This window comes from Chelonia mydas, chromosome 9 (genome assembly GCF_015237465.2).
Source record: "Chelonia mydas isolate rCheMyd1 chromosome 9, rCheMyd1.pri.v2, whole genome shotgun sequence".
Classification (NCBI taxonomy): domain Eukaryota; kingdom Metazoa; phylum Chordata; order Testudines; family Cheloniidae; genus Chelonia; species Chelonia mydas.
Genome location: NC_057855.1, coordinates 13,614,760 through 13,629,903, shown reverse-complemented (window position 1 = coordinate 13,629,903; position 15,144 = coordinate 13,614,760). Strand labels below are relative to the sequence as shown.

At 40.8% G+C, this 15,144-nt stretch overlaps 1 protein-coding gene across 3 annotated transcripts in view; it reads left to right on the top strand.

Moving 5' to 3' along the window:
* NAALADL2 (N-acetylated alpha-linked acidic dipeptidase like 2) overlaps nucleotides 1-15,144 on the top strand; it is an 882,142-nt gene that overhangs the window by 422,584 nt on the left and 444,414 nt on the right. The window lies entirely within an intron of this gene.

Sequence of the window (15,144 nt, the reverse complement as noted above, 5' to 3'; positions counted from 1 at the left end):
CACACAAATTTGAAGATTCAGTGCAATTTATCCACTGTGTTGTGAAATTGCTTCACTGAAGCCCTCTTTGAGCTGTACAAATATAATGGTGGTTTGAATCATGCAAATATTGGTTTGGTGCAGAAGATTTTTGCACTCCAGCACAACTGTGAGTGGGGGCAAATAAAGTTAAGCTCTTGCTGGAGTCCTCTAGGTCAGTGCTACTCAAAGTGGTGGTCCGTGGACCGGTGCCGGTCCACGAGCCATTGGCTACCGGTCTGTGTGCACATTGGGAAAAAAAATGCCAGTCCCCCACATCAGATAGCTTGAGAAGCACTGCTCTAGGTTACACTGTAATAGGTCTTGATGTACTTGTGCATCTGCGGTCTGATCCTGCACTACTGAGGTGAATGGGAGTTTCTCTATGGATTTAATAGCACCAGAATCAGGTCTTTCATTGCTTTCTTGCAGGTTTGCAGTATAAAATAGGGTCCAGGGTGGAGAATGGGCATGTCTGCCCACCACTGCCACCACATGCCTCACAACAACCTCCAAACTTGCCATCCACACGCATACATACATCCACAACTGCTCTTCAAGACAGGCGGCAGCAACTTCAGGAGGGTGTGGAGGATTTCCCTGCAAATCTTACCACTGATCTGGGAGTACAGCAGCTATTTCCATCAGGGAGATACCTGAAAACTGAGCACACCTGGGCCATACTGTGTTGTAATTTATGTGCACGTGGACACCACTGAGGAGTCTCCTTCTGACTTGTGCTTCTAGTTACTATACCATAGGTTATAGCAACTGAGACTGTTCATGTGAGTTTGGCCTGCTTTTGTCATGGTTTTACATTGAAGTTATGGGCTGTAGTTATTGCTTTTGTGGCTGAACTTGTGAGCTGCTGAATGCACTTAATAGCAGGGTACCCTTGGCATCCTCCAGGATGAGTCCCCTATTTCGCTACGGCCAGCCATCACTGGCTTTGCTGGCTCCTGTGCCTGAACTACACTGTTAACAGGGCCCTTTATGGCTTCTCATTTTTCCAGTGTGGTGTCCCTATATTTTTATATTCTGCATTCCTCATATTATCATTCACTAGTTGTTTCATAAACTGCCAATGTAGAAGTTTCCCAAAGTGAGTCGTTATGTAGGTTCGACTTGACTTTGCTGTTTGCTGTTTTATTGTTTTGTTAGATGTTGAGTAGGAATGGATGCCATGAGACACATTTTGTAACTTCCTGTTATGGCTTGTTGATGCAGCAAGCTTAAGCAACTTAGCATTGTTTTCAGCTCTCTAGCTTTACAGGTGCTGAATGAAGACCATCTATTCAATTTTATTTCCTTACTTGTAGCGGTTTAGCACCTTGTTCATGCTACGCTACTTACAGTAACAGACTGGGCCAAATCCTAGCTTCAGATGTACCTGTGTAATTCTGGTGTGGTTAAATCAGTTTAACCAAGGACAGAATTCGGTTCACTGTTACTATCAAACTATCTGGAGTGTCTCACGAGTGTGAATACCAGCCTTTAGGGCAGACCGTGAAGAAGCAGGGCACAAACACCAAATTGGTTGTGAATTCAAAACTTAGATTTCTCCAACCGGGTATCAAGTGTGAACTCCTCAAGCACTGGAAGAGCCTTAACATGGAGTCACAAACAGTCCCCCTTGGTACTCCGATCTATCTTGTCATCCAGGCGAGCTTACCTTTGTGATAGATGGTCCCTTTCACCCCAAATCACAATATTCATGTTATTCCCAGTCCCAAAGGACTAGTCACTTACCCCAGGGCAATTGGACTTCTGATCTCAAACCAAAAACAACACTTATAGCTGATCCTATAATGAATAACTAAAGGTTTATTAACTAATAAAAGAAACAAGAGACTTATTTACAAGGTTAAAGCAGATGAACATATACATACAAATGGGCTGCAATCTTAGGTTCCAAAATGTAATAAACGCTCATGTAATATTCCCAACAGTTGACAAGAAGGTGTGAGAATGGGCCACATCCACCCTCGTTAGCACCACAAAAAGTAATTTTCCCTCTGTTGATATTTACCCCTTCTTGTCAACTGTTGGGAATAGGCTACATCCACCCTGTTTGAACTGGCCTTGTTAGCACTGACCCCCCCACTTGGTAAGGTAACTCCCATCTTTTCATGTGCTATAATATATATACCTCCCTACTGTATTTTTCACTCCATGCATCTGATGAAGTGGGTTTTAGCCCACAAAAGCTTATGCCCAAATAAATTTGTTAGTCTCCAAGGTGCCACAAGGACTCCTCATTGTTTTATAGAGATAACAATTTCTCTTGACGGATTTTCGTTCCCTTTCCTCAGACCTCAAACTGATGGGATGAGCCTTTGTGCATGCTCCTCTTCATGGGTGTGGGGGGAGTCAACAAAGTCATTTGATCTCTGATGTCCCACAATGGCTTCTTTGAGGTCTAAAGGCCTTTTTTTGTTGGGTAGGAGACAAAACCTCTTCTAATAACTAGTATTTCACACTTGGTATTGCTGTAGCTCACGAAAGCTTATGCTCAAATAAATTTGTTAGTCTTTAAGTTGCCACAAGTACTCCTTTTCTTTCTGTCTCCTGACTGGAGGATTTTCCAGTTTTGTAGTAACCACTTTTATAGTTACAGAGCAAATATGTAAAAATTACCTTTGTAACATAGGATATAGCTATTGTAAGTGAGAATAAGGCATGAAGCAATTTACAAGCATATCATAAAGTGCAAACACAAAAATCTAATACCTGGTCTATATAATACTTAATCCTGCCATGAGTTCAGGGGACTGGCCTAGATGACCCCTTGAGGTCCCTTCCAGTCCTATGATTCAATCTTAACAATACTAGCACGCAGGTGAGCCAGCTGATTTCTAGCTGTGGGTTTGTCAGTGTTCAGTGAGGCCTAAGGGCCTTGGCATGAGCTGGTACCTGGTTTGCCAGTGTCACAGTTGCATCTACTGTCTTGCATTTAGTTGCCACATTCTGAGTTGACCACCTTACCAGTGGATTTTAAACTGCATTCTTATGGCACATTCAACACACTGTCACTAGTCAGCCTGTTAGCGCTTACATGATGCAATTCACTTGAGATGGCTCCCCAGTTCCTTCCTGGCATGCTCTTAGAACTTTTCCTGTCTGACACAGCAGTGTCTCCCCTACCACCCTCTTTCCCCCTGCCCCATCAACATTTACTCAGTTTCCAAATGGAAATACAGCTGTTATTTCTTGTTCCAAGTTTAGAGAAATATTGCAACATTTCAGACATACCACTGTGTAGTAACTGTGGGTAAATATACACTTTTTTAAATCAATGAATACAGTCACAGTTACAGTAATTTTGTGATGGTCACCTTTTAGGACGCTAAACTATTGTCAGTGACATGTGACTCCTTTAGCTATGGTTCCTTTTTATTATATTGCAAATGTGCTTGCAATGGTAGGCTACAAATATGTGCTCGAGTGGTTCTTGTATCATGTACTCTTATGCTTTGATCTTAATTTCTTAATGTGTATTTTGAAATGTTCTCTGTAGAACAGGCAGAACGAACCAATACAAATGACATCTTCTTAGTAAACTGAATGGACTCTCTTCATTGGATGTTCATCAGTCCTTTTAAATTTGGCTGCAGTATTGACTATGTATTTCCCTGGTGTGTCAACAGGCCACCTACTAGGTGGGTATTGAGCAGTCGTTCGGTGAAGCTGTTCTTCAGTTTGTTTGGAATGGAGATCCCTTTATTACATTGCTTTGATCTCTGCTTGTTTACTATAGCCAACAAATTATAGGCTTGGAACACTGTCAAGCATACTTTATGTATTTGGGGGCCTCATGTGTTGCTTATTTTTCCATCATTGGTGATCGTGGCTTTCCTGACAAACATCTGCACACCTACTTTAGGGTCTGGGCAGCCTAGACAAGTTTTTTATGTTCAGGGTTAGTTTGTTTTAGGATGGTACTTAATGTCTAACTAACACTTGTCAAATAAACATGAGTTACCTATTCATGATTTTTTTCCCCATTATCTGCATGCCAGATACTATTTGAGGGTTATTTTTAAAGACTGGATTTTGCCAGCCCTACCACAGTGGAGGAGTTACTATTTTATCAGTTGGTCTTTCTCAGGGACATAATTGTCAGATGCTTCCCAATGCTAATTAAACTGAAATCAACACCATTTCAAAGCCTAGGAAGATCAATCTTAGTGACACATCTTCAAACGTAGAAATGTCTATAGTCAGCTTGAAGAAATGTGATGGATGTAATATACTAAGCAGAGATCTTGAGTGCATCTTTACCCTGTGAAATATGCAAAGACTAATATAGACATTTCCATATGTTAAAAATATTTGGCAATTTATGTCACTTACATTGAGGCTCCATGCAAGATATTGTCCTTGCTGAAATTTGATTTTAGATATTCACTTGTACACAAGTATCAGTGGGGTAGCCATGTTAGTCTGGATCTGTAAAAGCGGCAAAGAGTCCTGTGGCACCTTATAGACTAACAGACGTATTGGAGCATAAGCTTTCGTGGGTGGCTGTAAGTTGCCACAGGGCTCTTTTTTACTTGTACACAGTACACCAGCTAAGTTTATAATAAATTCTCCCACACAGGTGAAGTTTTGTATTAAAGAATGACAAGGTTCCCACCTAAATATGTTTAACTAATGTGTAGCTTCTAGTTATGTACAGAAGGTAGGTTCCGGGAGAAAGATATCAAAACAGACACTCTAACCATATTCCAGAAGCCAATCGTCTTCTCACGAGCAGTTCTCAAGCTGTTTTTATATACAGTGCTCTGTCTCCAGGCAAAGAATTTGATTAGAATCCCAGGCAAAAAAAGAACACCGTAAGATCTAGTTAAAGTTGAGAGTATGTCTGTAATTTCAAGGTTTTTAAAAAATAAAACCTTTTCCAAGAATGCTGTTGTAATCAAACAATAGAAACCAAGGACATTCAAAGCTGAGATTAAATTTAAAACCAAACATTTCAAAGTGTTGAAACATACTGGTAACATGCTATATGATTATTTTTACATACTGGTAACATGCTATATGATTATTTTTAAGATTTCAATGGGAATTAGGCACCTAAGTGCTTTTGTGAAAAATCCTATTAAGTGTTTATCTGCATTTTTAGGATCCTAAATACCTAGAATCTAGCCGTTAGGTCCTTATTTTCGATGAGAGTTAGGATACCAAGTCACTTTTGAAAATGTGATTCTTGCTTCAAAGTCACGTAGGCACTTCTGAGCAGTCTAAGGTACAGAGAGGCTTCCATATGAGAAGAGACAGAAAAGAATGTGAATGTTTACTTTAGAGAGGATATGAACATGAGGGAATATGATAAATGTATACTAACCTAATAAGAAGTGCTATCAAAGAAGGTAATTTGGATTCTCGTATGGCCCCTCTGTTCAAGTATAAGAAAAGGGAGGCATTTAATGAAATTGAAAGGTGACCAGTTTAAAAGTGGTTAGGTGCAATGCATTTTTTTACAATACCTAATTAATCTGTGGAACTCTCTGCCATAGAATATAAAGGGAGAGGTTGCAAGTGCTGTTCTGCGCAGGTAGCGTAGGAGGGTAGATTTAAAAATTATCCTGACAAACTGGAGAAATGGTGGTAAATGAATTGGAGGACATTCAATAAGGGACAAATGCTACTTACACTTAGGAAGTACTACACTTAGGAAGGAATAATCTATTAAACAAATACAAAATTGAAAATGACTGCATACAAGGAGTACTGCCGAAAAAGAATTTGGGGGTTATAGTGGCTCACAAACTAAACATGAGTCAACAGTGTAATATTGTTGCAAAAAAGTGAATATAATTCTGGGATTTATTAGCAGGACATGAGAAGAAATTATTCCACTCACCACTGATAAGGCCTCAACTGTAGTACTGTGTCTAGTTCTGGGCACCACACTTCGGGAAAGGTGTGGACAAATTGGATAAAGTCTAGAGGAGAGGAATAAAAATGATTAAAAGTCTAGAAAACGTGACCTACGAGGAAAGATTGAAAAAATTGGATTTATTTTGTCTCGATAAGAGAAGACTGATAATAGTCTTCAGGTATGCAAAAGGTTGTTATAAAGAGGAGGGTGATAAATCGTTCTTCTTATCCACTGAGGACGATGGACTTGAATTGCGGCAAGGGAGATTTAGGTTAGCCATTAGGAAAAAACTTCCTAACTGTGAGGATAGTTAAACACTGGAACAAATTACCTAGGGAGGTTATGGAATCTCTGTTATTGATGGTCTTTAAGAAAAGTTTAGACAAACACCTGTCAGGGATTGTCTAGATAAAATTTAGTCCTGCTTCAGTGTAGGTAATTGGACTAGATGACCTGTCAAGGTCCTATCCAGTCCTACATTTCTATGGCTTCTATAATGGAAGCCAAAAGCTGAGTAAGATTCAAAAGGAGTTAGATATTTTTATGGATCATTCCAATGGGAGTTAAGTGCATAAGTACTTTTGAAAAATCTCAGTAGGTGCCTATATGCATCTTTAAGCATCCAAATACCTTAAAGTTTGGATCCGAGTGCCTATTCCCTTTTGAAAATAACTTCACTGAGTCACTTTGTGAAACTTTTACCCAGGGTGACCAGAACTGAGCACAGTAATTTTGGTGAACATTTACTTGTATAATGGCTTTGTAATATATTCAGTATTATGCTCTATCCCATTTTGAATTCTCTGTAACACTTTGCTTGCTTTTTTCATTGCTTTGTCTCTTGAGCAGAAGCTTTCATTGAGATGACCACAGTGATACTCACGTCTTTTTTCCTGGTTGGTTACAGTTATATGTATGAATATTTAAAAATTATTCCTTCCAGTGAGCATTACCTTGCACTTGTCAGTTCTGAAGTCCACCTCTCCTTGTACTGCCCTTGCTTATTTAGGGTCCCCTTGGTGGTCTGCTGTAGTCTTGACTAACTGAAATTATTTATTCACTTGCCCTGCTTGCTTTTCCCTCATTGTGACTCCAGCTTTCTCCACATCAGGTTCCTTTCTCCAGTCCCCACCTTTTCCTTCCCCAACTCCAGAGTCCCAGAAAATTGTAGAGGTCAGGCAAGACACTTACCAGGTTTCTTTCCCCTGATTTTTTCCCTACTTTCTATGGCACCCACTGGACAAAGATCCCTAAATTATGGGGATCTTCCCTTCATGTGTAGGAAATACCGTGTGTATAATGGAGACGTGTGGCAATGGTGCTGCTGGGGAAGTCTCTATCAGCTCCTACCCCAATCAGGGAAATGGATTGGGGCTGTGTAAATAGCTGAGATTTGCCAAATCACTGACTGTACCTGCCAGCTTCATTAGGTAGGAGCCATAAGGCTGGGAGGAAGTGAGTGAAAAGGGGGGTGGAAACTAGGAGGCTTAGGGAGAGGAAGGATCCTGCTACTCTGTTGCTGACCATGCCTGTGTTATGCCAAGCCATTGCAAATAGCTTGTATATAGTAGGAAATTGGTGGTGGGAAACTGTCACAAATAAAGAGCACAGGTGTTGCACCAGCTTGGTGTTGGTGTTGCCCCTGAGTCTGTGAGGAGTGGGGCCAAGGGTCCGAATATGCAGGGGAGCAACAGGCACCCCGGTAAAGGACGGTACACTACGTATTGGGCCAATACCATGTGTTCGAGAGTACAAAGCAATGACTCTGTGAAATGTATTCTGAACCTTGCTAGAAATGAGACAGGACATGAGACGGCCCTGCCAGTCAGCGCCTTCCCCCTCCCTCCCTGCACCTTCCAGTCAGCTGTTTCGTGGCATGCAGGAGGCTCTGAGGGGGGAGGAGCGAGTGAAAGGGGAGGGGGCGGGAAGTGGTAGAGTGGGGGCAGGGCCTGTGGCAGAGCCAGGGGTTGAGCAGTGAGCACCCCCCAGCACACTGGAAAGTTGGCGCCTGTAGCTCCAGCCCCGGAGTCGGTGCCTAGACAAGGAGCCGCACATTAACTTCTGAAGAGCCGCATGGGCTCCGGAGCCACAGGTTGGCCACCGCTGCTCTAACAATAGTCCAGGTCAGTGCTTAAAATGAGTGTGTGTGGGGTGAGGGGAGAGGGGATGCAGACCTGCCCCCTCCCAAAAAAATAAATCCAGCTCAGTCACTGAGGAGCATGCTTTACACGCTGTTTTGCCAAAGTTGCTGCTCCCAGATTATGAAAGACTCTCCACTTTCTTCAGACCACTTTAAAGACTGCCCCAGCTTTAAAGATCAAACCAGAGATATGGAATAATGGAACTATATTTTTCCTTGACACCCAATAGCCCTTGTTTGTTTCCCATAGTTTCCCATGTTGTCCTCATATCTTAAAACACTCAGCAGCTTCTAAAGGCTTGTCTACACTGCCCCCCCTGTTTGGACTACCCAGGTGTGAATATGAGTACTCACCAACGTTTTGCGCTGTAATGTTTCCTGTGTGGATGCTATGGGCACAAACTAAAAGGTTCCTCATTCGCCTAAAGTCCCCTTTAAATAGGATTACATTCATGTGAACTAGGAACCTTTTCGCTCGTGAGCATAGCATCCACATGCTGGAGTTACAGTGCACCACTTCGGTGCGCACTGCTATTCAGCCTCTCATAGTCTGAAATGTGGGGCATTGTAGACAGGCCCTTAGAATCAAGCTTGCTTCTGACTTACAGCCCAGTCCACCTCCTTGTCATGTGGAAATCCAAAATTAAAATTCCATTGACAAAAAAACCCATTAAGGTTATAGTGCAGCATTATATTAATATTAGTCAGAACCTAATCTCTATGTATACACTCTCAATGCAAGATGAAAATACAGATTTATAGAAAGTTGCTGACGGACAAGAACATGTTATGATTAATCATTTTCTTAACAGTGTGTATGTTGAGGGCGACCTTTTTTGAGATCTGTGTTGACCGAGCTATGGAGCTGCAGCAGCAGCATACCAGTATACAGTGCCTCACACCTATCAAAAAGTGGGTCAGCATTGCCATCTGGAAGTTGGGAACCCCCAAATGTGACTAGACTGTAGACAACCAATTTAGCATAGGGAGATCAACTGCTGGGACCACTGTCATGAAGGAGTGTGCCAACATGGATAAGATACTGTTGCACTGGCTTGTAAAGCCTGCTAATGCTCAGGAGATTATTGACGACTTTGCATAAATTATTTTCAAATTGTATTGGGGCAATTGATGAGACCTATGTGCCTATCATTCCCTTCCTCCCCCTCCCCCGTACCAGGGCTCAGAGTTTATAAACAGAAAGGGGTATTTCTCTGTGGTGCTTGAAGGGCTGGTTGATCTCCATGTCAGATTTACAAACATAAATGTAGGATGGTCTGGAAAGGTCCACAGTGCTAGGATCTTTTGGAACTCAGCTCTGTTTGCTTTAACGAATAAAGTACAGTGTGCCCCCAGAATCACTATGGTCTTTAATGGTGTGGAGATTTCATTGGTTTTTCTGGGAGACTCGGCTTATCCTCTTCTGCCCTGATTAATGAAGCCACTTGCAGGCTGCTTGTCTGGTTCCTACTCAACAACTATTGTGCACATCACAAAAGGATTCTCATATTTAGCAGGAATTAGCACCATTTTTGGTAGTCTAAGTGAATTAAATGATCATAGAAATGTATTTATCTTCTTCAGGTTTGGCATTGAGCTGAGGTATAAACCCCAAAGCTAAATTTATCAGTCTTCATGTTCAGGATAATTCTCGTGACATCATTAGGATACATCTGATTGATAAGTACTTGGTTGTGTTCCAGAGCTTTATATTGAAGATGAGGTGAGGATGGGATATGGAATGGGTAATGTAGGAATACAGAGCCACTGTAGAGAGGAATGGGTTGCCATTCTGTCCTCCTAATCCCAGTTAGCCCCATTGTCCTAGGGGCTGGGGAAGCACGTACTTTTTTGTAGAGCAGAGACCAAATTTATTCCCTTCACCAAGCTTTGTAGAATAAAGGACAAACTGTAGCATTTGGTGGAAAACATCATGACTGCTCATTGACATTTTTCAGATTTTGAATTCAAAATATTCAAAAAATAAAAAGGAAAACAAACTTTAGATATTTTTGACAAAAAATTTCCCATTTTCCGACCAACTACAGAGCTACTTAAATTTTTTCAAAATTTTGCATTTTAGGGAAAAATAGGAGGGAAGGGAGGAATTATCTTTTTTTTTTTTGAGTAGAAAAAATGCCTCTTTTCTGCCACCTCTCTTATTGAATGATTCAATTTGGTGTTAACATATTTCAATTACTGTATTTTAAATTACGCTTGATTTTACTTTTCTTTTTTGTTTGTTTTTAGGGTGATTTAACTGTTTCATGTTTGTTAAATCACCGCAGCCAATACACTTTTGATTGGACAGGATCTTGTGAAACCTATCCATTTCCTGTTATCCAATACATGCACTTCCCATGCAACATACTTTATGGAGATGCATAGACATCCATTCCAGTCAAAGTACATCCAGTAACTCACATTTTGGGTATATTTCAATTATTTTGAGTGTGTTTATTGTAACATGTTAAGCAGGTCATGGGTATTTATTTACAGTCACTGGTGTGAAACCACCAAAATGTAGTTGCTGTAACCACTCATCTGGAAAAGTATAGTTAACAGGCAATGAATTCATTAAAATATGTGTATTGATTTGAGGTAACCGTAATTTTGCTGAAACACCTGATCTTAGTTCCAAACTGTATTGAATTTGGATTAACTGTTACTGAACAACTTTTGATGTAACACAATAAATACGTAACTCTCTCGGTGTTCTGTTTTATAGGAAACTGTGCTGAGGTTTCCCTGTGACAGGGTTACAAGGTAGAATGTGTGTACGTGGTCACAGTACATATCTGATTTTGTTTGTTTGTTTTTAATTTAAAAATCAAACTTGCAATGCCGGGGTGGTGGATTCACTTTTTAAATGAAAATCTGACTCTCACTCTCCTAACCATTTTGTTTTATTGTGGGTCAAATCCTCATGTTCTTATTCATGTTTTTTTCAGTCTCCACTCATAGAGGATAGGTCCATCAACATGGCGGATAGGGCCATCAATGGCTATTAGCCAGGGTGAACAGGGATGGTGTCCCTATCATCTGTTTGCCAGAAGCTGGGAATGGGCGACAGGGGATGGATCACTTGAGGATTGCCTGCTCTGTTCATTCCCTCTGGAGCTCCTGGCATTGGCCACTGTTGGAAGACAGGATACTGGGCTAGATGGACCTTTGTTCTGACCCAGTATGGCTGTTCTTATGTTCTTATAGAAAACTCTGACTGAGTCAATAAGGAGTTGTAACTGGGTTAGGTTTAGAGATTAATAGATTCTAAGGTAAGAAGGGATCGTTTCTGATAAAGTAGTCTGACTTCATGTTTAACAAAGGCCATAGAATTTCATCCAGTTTCTTCTTTATTGAGAGAACAGATCACATCAGAAATGTGATCTGAAGACATCAAGAAATGGAGAATCCACCCTTTCCCTTGGTAGTTTGTTCCAGTAGTTAATCACCTTCACTGCTAAAATGTGTGTTTGCTCTATGCAAACAACTGAGTAAGAACTTTAGTATTTGTCCTTGCAGTGCAGAACTGATTAAAAAAACACTCCTCCATTTACTATCTTATTCCTTCTTCAGCTTCTAACTTATGGAGTTTAGGGGGTACAATATTTTAAATACATTTAATTTGTATTTATTCCCATAGGCAGCTCTTTGTTTGCATCATAAGTCAAGAAATAAGATGTTTTCTTAGTTAATATTAGCTTGTGAGCTATTGTAGAGCATTTCAAGGTCTTTGAACCGATATCATACCCCCAATTACTAGCTATCTAGAGGTCTTAATCTAGCACACTGTAGAGCATAATTTAGCAGTGCATAATTTTAAATATTTGATCATTGCTGGGTGATATTTGAATGTTTGCCTGACTGCAGATGTTGTTAATATAGGACTTACAGCACTGGTATATTAAAGTCATAATCGTTATTGCCAGTATTCACTGTGATTTTGAAGTGTGACTTTATTCATGATACATTCTGCTGTCGTATTGCAGGCAATAGTTTCACAAAGCTATACAGCACAGTATGTAGGTCTCTGTTATAAAGAGTGAGTGCCATAAATAATAATAATAATACCTAGCTTTTTTATATCATGCTTTCTATCCACAGATCTCTGTGACAGGGTCTTATATGGTTGGGTGGCCTAGTGGCTAGATCACCGGTCTCAAGTGGCTGCGGTGCCTGGCAGGTCGCTGATCCGGCCCTTCGGGTAGGCAGACAGAGAGCTCCTGCCTCCTTGCCAGTCAGCCCTAACTGAGCCAGGTTCCCTTCTTTTCTCTCCCCTCCAGGCCTGGCATGAGCTGCAGGTATAGCAAGGTGGGGCTAGCAGAACCTAAAAGTTTTCTTTAATCCCTGTTGTGCTGGACAGCTGTTTCTCTGCACCCTCACAGCCTCAGATATTATAAATTAGTGTAACTCCATGCCCAAGGACTGGGAATACTCAGTGTAAAACAGTGACATATTGGAAATGAATGAATTTTACTAAGTGGTCTGAATTCATTCCCCCATTTGTAAGCCCATTGATTTGAATGAACAATTAATTTAGCCCATTGTCTTTATCCTTGCAAATTTAAATTCTAGCAATATACATATCTTTGGCTGTAGAAGAACCAGTATGAAGATCATTAACACTTCAGGGTGTTGTTATAGGTCAAAGTGGAAACCTTATTACAAATCTAGGAAAACTGCAGCTGTGAGGCTCCTTATGTCTGGTATTTGAGATACACTTTCCCGGATCTCTCTCTTTTGGAGAGCAATTTTGTATTCGAACCAGATTTTAATTATATTTGTGCTGTTCCATTCAGCATTGCAATGCCTAACTGATTTAGGGACCTAAATATCATTTTCAAAAGTGAGTACGGCGCTTAGGAGCCTACAGTTCTTTGAAAGTCAGTGATATTGAGGGCCACATTTTTAAAGGTACCTAACTCGCTGTCATGTTCTGGGGTGAAATCCAGACCAGTGAGGGATTGTGTCACCACCTGCCTTGTTACCATGAGTGCCTTAAATGTCTGCTACTGTGGTTCAAAACCTAGAAACCATGAGCCAGCAGACAAGCATGCACTGCGTGTCTGTGTAATAAGCAGCTCTGAATCAGCAACTCTGATTCCAGCAGTCTGCATGTTACACCTCAGCCACACTCTGGTATACACCAGTCTTCGTTACACCTGGCAAGATGACTCCAACACCCCCAGTGCCAGATTTTTCCAAAACCATGTGCTCTGCAATGTTCAGTCCTTTCCTGGACCATTCAGAGGAATAACAAGGTTTGTTTGGTCTTCTAAAAAGACCAACTGCATAGCATATGTCATAAATATAAAGGGAAGGCTAACCACCTTTAAATCCCTCCTGGCCAGAGGAAAAAAACTCTTTCACCTGTAAAGTGTTAAGAAGCTAAAGATAACCTTGCTGGCACCTGACCAAAATGACCAATGAGGAGACAAGATACTTTCAAAGCTGGGGGCGGGGTGGGGGGGACAAAGGGTTCTCTCTGTCTGTGTGTTGATTTTGCCGGGACCAGAGCAGGAATGCAGGTCAGAACTCCTGTAAAGGGTTAATAAGCAATCTAGTTAGATATGTGTTAGATTCTGTTTTGTTTAAATGGCTGATAAAATAAGTTGTGCTGAATGGAATGTATATTTCTGTTTTTGTGTCTTTTTGTAACTTAAGGTTTTGCCTAGAGGGATTCTCTATGTTTTGAATCTGATTAACCTGTAAGGTATTTACCATCCTGATTTTACAGAGGTGATTCTTTTACTTTTTCTTCAATTAAAATTTTTCTTTTAAGAACCTGATTGCTTTTTCCTTGTTCTTAAGATCCAAGGGTTTGGGTTTGTATTCACCTATGCAAATTGGTGAGGATTTTTATCAAGCCTTCCCCAGGAAAGATGGTGTAGGGCTTGGGGGGATTTTGGGGAGAAAGACATTTCCAAGTGGGCTCTTTCCCGGTTATATTTTGTTAGACGCTTGGTGGTGGCAGCAATAAAGTCCAGGGACAAAAGGTAAAATAGTTTGTACCTTGGGGAAGTTTTAACCTAAGCTGGTAAAAATAAGCATAGGGGGTTTTTCATGCAGGTCCCCACATCTGTACCTTAGAGTTCAGAGTGGGGAAGGAACCTTGACAGCATATTACTTTAATTGCAGCCAGCTATCCCTTCAATTCAAACTAGGATTGCCAAGTTAGGTTGGATGTATTCCTGGAGGTTTCATCAGATGACATGATCTTTAATTAAAGATTAATCTTTAACTCCTAGAGACTCCAGGACAATCTTGGAGGGCTGGCAACCCTAATTCAAACAAAGCACTGGATTGGTTTAGATGAAAAATAAAACAAGTTTATTACAAAGCAAGGTAGGATTTTAAGTGAGTTCAGGTATAAAAGACAGTGTTAGAAATGGTTACAAGCAAATAAAAGTGAAAAATGCTTTGCAGTGGCTAATGCTTAGCACAAGCTACAGCATTTGTTCAAGGTAGTTTCTTTACCAATGTACCTTCCAGCAAAATGGCTAACCATACTTCTGGACAGAATTTTCCACAAAGCCCAAAGTGCTTGGTTTCTTTGTCTTCTTAAGTGAAAGATAACTTGGGGTTCTTTGCCCCCTCTGTTTTCTACTCCAGTGAACCTTTTCAGTGGATTCTTCTGAAGGTTACCCCCCAAAGTAAATTTCATTCAAGCTGTGGGGAAGGAGACCTGGAGCCTGCTGGTGAGGGAAATTCCACGCTGGCTTCTTCCCCCACTGGTATTTGCTAAAATGCAAGTGAATGGTCACTTGATATGTGGTTGCTAATTGATTAATGATATCTGGCTGAAGGTGTCAGCCTGTCTTTTGTTTGGGAGAAACCTGTTTACCCACTCCCCACATTTGTCTGGTAAACACCTTTTAGTTCCACATTTTCTTCATATTTGTATGGTCATTAGGCATTTACCAAATATACACCACACAAGAATATTAATGATCAGTGTGTTATTTGTTTTCAATGATACCTTGCATAATACATATCAATGCAGTTTATGACATTAATAAATTGGAGAACACTGAACTGGTCAGGCCAGCTGAAACTCACTACCAGACTGCAATGAGCTCCTGGCCCTCTTGCACTGAAATGT